Source organism: Chelon labrosus (assembly GCF_963514085.1).
Source record: "Chelon labrosus genome assembly, contig: SCAFFOLD_303, whole genome shotgun sequence".
Classification (NCBI taxonomy): domain Eukaryota; kingdom Metazoa; phylum Chordata; class Actinopteri; order Mugiliformes; family Mugilidae; genus Chelon; species Chelon labrosus.
The window spans coordinates 1-5881 of record NW_028181500.1 but is presented as its reverse complement, the minus strand read 5'-3'; the positions used below and the strand labels follow the sequence as shown (position 1 = coordinate 5881).

The window sequence follows — 5881 nt, the reverse complement described above, 5'->3', positions numbered from 1 at the left end:
CCTTTCAAAGCATGCAAGGTCACCGTACAAGTAAAACAGGGTTTAAAATACGTAACAGACATCAAAAGCATTTACCAAACCACAACTAGAAGACACTAAAAGATACGATAAAAAGATAAAAGATTTGGTTAAAAAATAAATAAATAAATAAATAAATCTGGAGAGAGTGACAGTCAGGGAGGGTATGCTTGCAGAAAAAAGTGGGTTTTGAGATGGGATTTGAAAATAGCCAAGGTGTCAATGTTGCGGATGATGGGTGGAAGGGAATTCCAGGAGCGGGGGGCGGATTGGCTGAAGGCTCTGGACCCCATCGTGGTCATGCGGGCAAGAGAGATGGTGAGGCTGATGGATGATGATGATCTAAGAGTCCGGCTGGGTGTGTTGATGTGGAGAAGTTCTGTCAGATAAGGAGGGGCGAGGTTGTGGAGGGCTTTGAATGTTAAGAGCAGGATTTTATAGGTGATGCGGTGTGTGATGGGAAGCCAGTGAAGCTGCTGGAGAACAGGGGTGATGTGATGAGAAGAAGGGGTCCTGGTGATAATCCGGGCAGCAGCATTTTGTACAAGCTGTAGTTTACGGAGGGACTTGAGGGGGAGACCAGTGAGAAGTGAGTTGCAGTAATCCAGGCGGGAGGTGACGAGGGAATGGACCAGGATGGCGGTGTTGTCGGCGGTGAGGGACGGGCGGAGACGGTTGTTATTGAGGAGATGGAAATATGCAGACCAGGTAATGTTATTAATGTGAGAGTGGAAAGACAGAGTGCCGTCCAGGACTTACTTAGTCTTGGCTGTTTTGAATGTATTCTCTCTGTGGCATCAAAGTATGTTAAAACAGCTTCACACACACACACACACACACACACACACACACACACACACACACACACACACACACACACACACACACACACACAGACAGCCACCAGAGAGAAATGCTATGTCTCCATCTGCTGGACTGTCAACATTTGAAGTGAATCCAATCACTGACAGTAACAGCAGGTCACACTACAAAATAAGACATTTCTTGTTCTCAAAGTATGTTAAAACAGCTTCACCAACACACACACACACTGGCAGACAGCCACCAGAGAGAAATGCTATGGCTCCATATGCTGGACAAAGTAGCACACTACTTGAAATGATGATGGAATCAGTAAGACAGTGAACCATTTCACTTTCACAACCACAACAGGCCCAAAGTTTAACGAAAACTCACAATTTTCGCAGTAAGTCATCATGACGGCCATTAGTCTGTCCTGACAAAATTTGAAGAGAATTCAATCACCCTGACAGGAACAGCAGGTCATACTACAGACACCTGCCAAAATCAGACATTTCCTGTTCACAATAGGTGGCACTACAATAATTGTATGAATATTGACATATGGATGTGTGCAGTTAGGGACCAGTAACAATACTGTAAAGTTTGATGCACTTTGGACTGAATTAAAGCATGTTTAATGCAACTTCCTGTTTCATGGCGTGTCATGAAACTTTGAGGGGCCAGAACACCCACGCCACTTCAACGAAAAGTCAATAAACATAAGTCAGTTTCGTTCGCCTCTCTTTCGACAACCTATTTCCAAATTTTGAAGTCAATCTGATAAGGTTTAATGCCTGATTTACACACCCACCAAAAAAACTTTTGTCCAATTTTCGCAGTTTTATCAAAATAACAGACTTCCTGTTGGGTTTAGAATATGGCTCCAATTGACTTTTTTGTGCGTCCTGGGATGTTACATATATGTGACACATATATATGCAACGGGCTTCCGGGGCTGGTCCGTAGATGGCGCTACAGAGCCATTTTGCCACGCGCGTGCTCTAGGCCCTTATACATTAAATTTTACGGGAGAAACAAATTTTTCTGCAAATTTTCAGGACTTTTTTTGCATGTTTAGACATCGTTAGCATTTTCCAAAGACACCAAAGAATAATAATAATAATAAGAAGAAACAGTACGAAAACAATAGGGTACTTGCAACTCCGTTGCATGGCCCTGTTGGGCCCCTTCACTTTGTTGCTCGGGCCCTAATAATAATAAACCGTACAAAAAAAATTGGGTCCTTGCAACTCCGTTGCATGGCCCCGTTGGGCCCCTGCACTTTGTTGCTCGGGCCCTAATAATATATTCAACAGAACCATAAATGCCTTTGAGAAGCTTCGAAATGATGCGGCTGTCAGCATTTTACCAGGTAAGAGTGATGACCCTTCTTGATGACTCTCATTGGACTATTAGTGACCACTCTATTAGTGACAGTCAAGTACCTTGTTATTAGGGTTACTAGGGTATTGTCACCGTATAATTTTTTGGTTTATTTCTGGGCAAATCTCTTCACTCCGCTGTCATTTAGATTAGTTGGGGCAATTTAGTGTTACTTATTCACTGACATTTTGTGTTTATGTTTAGCCCAGAGGACCCGGACACATACCTGACCAGAAAACCACTCTCCACACCCCTCATTTTGGTTTCCCAACAAGAAACTGAATGTTTTCTGTATGGGTACAACTGCAGTCCAGTTCCAAAGAAGCTCCCTAGGCGAAGCTATGCTGTACATGATGGCTTACTACTACCTGCTGGTCTCTGTGTGTGTGTATGTGTGTGTATGCGAGCGACCCCGCCTCCCCCCACTGAGACAAAGAGACTGGATGACTGAGGGTTCACTCCATTCATTATCCTATGGAACTAACGTGCCCAGGTGCTGGGACCAATGCACAGAGTGAACCCTCTTGTCAGCCTGTTTGGTAGAGAGAAACAAGGAAAACAAATACGCATGCACACGGCAATATATCGTGGCCGGCAAAATGATCAAGTTCGTTTTCATTTATTGTGCAATTAATTGATTTATTGATTACTGTGACAGGCCTAACAACATTGTATAAAATGACATTGCACTAAGTGGTATTTTATCATCATATCATTGCATCACCTTGTATTGATTAATACTGTATTTCACTGTGTGACATTGCATGGCAAAGCTTATAATGATACCATTCTCATCATTCATTCATTTATCTTCTGTAACCGCTTGTTCCTGTGAAGGGTTGTGGGGGGTGCTGGAGCCTATCCCAGTTGTGGGGGGTCAAAAGGGGCACTGTTAAATTTTTTCACTGTAAATTTACAGTAAATTACTGGCTAATAATTGCATTACTTTCACAGTAATTTCACAGTTATTTACTGGAAATGTATCACAATATTTTACTGTAAATATTTCACAGTAAGTTAGTGTGAATATTTCACACAGTAATTTACATTAAAATTACAGCTATACACAGTAACTTCACAGCTACGCCTATGGAATTACTGTAATATAACTGTATGTAGCTGTGGAATAACAGTATCTTGCTGTATATAAATCACAGTATTTTTACATTATTACTGTAAAAGTAATGCAACTCATTAGCCAGTAATTTACTGTAAATTTACAATTCAAATAATACAGCAAAATATTGTACATTTGACTTGTTCACTGTGATTTTAACACAACTACACAAGCATGCTTTCAATTTGCTCCATAATAAACAAAGAAAACAGAGACCATACTCATTTTATCTTTTATTTAAACAAGAAGTAGAGCCAAGTAGAAATTTGCAACAATACAGCTCACACTCAGACTGGAAATGATTATGATGTATGATCAACTTTAAACATGTCTATGTTTTTGCACCAGTGTGCTCACATGTGGGTTGATGTGCTTTTTCCTGGACTGAGACTGTAAATGAACATGATGTATGATCAACTTTAAACGTGTCTACATTACCATCCAGTCAAAGTCAATAAGTTTTCGCACCAGGGTGCTCACATGTGGGTTGATGCGCTTTTTCCTGGACTTTGATCCGGTTTCAGGGTTAATGCCCAGGAAGTATCTGTAAACAATGAGTAAAGACAACAACTTTCAGTTTTACATAAATTCATTATTGCATTATTTATCCAAGGCACATGCTGTAGAGCCCCTTTCCCTGTAAGTAAATCCAACACCAAAGAAAGAAATTAGTACTGAAAGCCAAGTAAGACTGATTACAGACAAGCAAATCAGGTGCGTAGAGATGGAGACAGACATACAAACATTGAACAACAAACCTGTGACCCAAGAAAGCATGCATGTTATGTTGTTTAAGTCATCCACTTGATACCCAAGTTAAGAAAGACACAATAATATGCTAAGATTTATGCTACCAAATCAATTTACCAAAAAAGAGCACATGTTAGCTGCTCACAGGTTGTGTCCTCTTTGCCATGCTGTCAAAAAGGAGGAAGTTGAAGAGTGTTAGCCTGCTGAATTTGATCTCAACTGAGAGAATGCTCAATCATAGCACTCACTCCCACTGTATTTACATTTCTGTTCCAAGAGAATCACATGAAGGATTATTCCAGTTTGGAAATATCAGACATTAACTGAAAACAATAAGAATGTAGCATTGATAAAATGAAAAAAATCAATAAAAGCATTGGAGGCAGGCAAAAATGTCAAATAAACATTAACAAATGCTAAGACGAAAAGAGAGCAAGGTGGGTTGTCAAGCAAGAGGGTCAAGCAAGCAATACAATGGTAAGTATCACAATACCTTTGGATAAACTCCAAAGTGTGTGAGCTGTCATCAGGATACTGCAGATTGAAGTTGTAGTAGCTTGCGGAAACCGCGGCTATTCCATTGATGAAGCTGTCATGTGGTCCTATCACCACCTCTCCTTCAATGGACAGCATCCAAGCACTGGGCTTCATCATGTCCCCTGAAATTAACAGATACCATATTGCTCTATTTTTTAAAAAAAAAGTGAAATGCTGCAAATGAGTAGAATTTCTCAGCAACATGGAATTCTTCTGCAATAGCTTCAGCCTTTAAAAAAAATAAAAATGCTGTCTAGGGCAAGTTTAAATTAGTTAACAAGTAATTCAGCTCATGTACAGTCCAGATTGTCAAGTTAAATATACACTCTGTTGAAATATGATATTGCACAAACACGAGACAACACACTCACCATGGCAGAACCACCGGACCCGAGTCTGCCGCCGCGGCTTGTAGTCGAATAGTATGGCTGTCTATTTTCTCATGGGCCAATATTATATGCTCCGTGTACAGGCTGAGGAATGAAGAGTTAAAGGATGTCAGAGTATAAAGCACAATAGCCTAGAAAATGCATAAAAATTCACAGGGAATCAGGTCCTGTTTATTGTATTTTGTCCTCTATGGTCTGTTATATTAGAGAAGAAGGATTATTGTCAAAAAGATTTTTTCTTTTTTAAAGAAATAAGCATAACTTGTGGCTACAAATACATTGCATTTCATATTAATAAAAATAAAAGGCTGCGGTATCGTAATAATACCCGGAATCGTGATACTTTGTCTGGTATAGTACTCATTTTGGTATCGTGACAACTCTACATGGGGACCATAAAATTAAAGAGCATAACTTAAGCTTTACGATGATATTAGTTACAATTGCCTGTGTGGCAAAGGTTCACTTAGAAAATCGGCTTTGCTGCTGCTTCTATGGGCTACCTAGCTTACTTCGACGTTTGCGCTAATTCGTGGCTAATTCGCGACTAATTCACTGCATTTTCTCAGCCAAATAACTCTAACTATGCCTCCCATCGACATGTGGGGACATGTACAACCTTACACACCTAACAGCACGTCATAACAAGCGGTCTAATATTTTAAATGATGTTCACCTTACCTTTTTGCTATCCTCTTCCTGTGGGTGTGCAGGTGCATGCATGTGGTTCACTGCTGCTCTGCCTTTTTCCCACAGTGCAAGGCGGTTCAGGCGCAAATTCTAATTTTACAGTTTTGTGTTGTGTTATCACAAAGGATGGTTTGTATACAGTATTTTACCGTGCAAAAATACAGTAAAATATTGTGAAATTCGGGCAAAAACA

At 40.2% G+C, this 5881-nt stretch overlaps 1 long non-coding RNA gene across 2 annotated transcripts; it reads right to left on the bottom strand.

The window, feature by feature from the left end:
* Positions 1-2992: 2992 nt before the first annotated feature.
* Positions 2993-5831, bottom strand: LOC311509991. 2 transcript variants are annotated; one of them, XR_014699882.1, is made up of 3 exons: positions 4981-5831; positions 4566-4731; positions 2993-4239 (listed from the first exon to the last, which is right to left on the bottom strand). It is a non-coding gene; the product is annotated as an uncharacterized lncRNA (long non-coding RNA). The 2 variants fall into 2 exon arrangements; XR_014699883.1 differs by having other exon boundaries at positions 2993-3866.
* Positions 5832-5881: the final 50 nt, after the last annotated feature.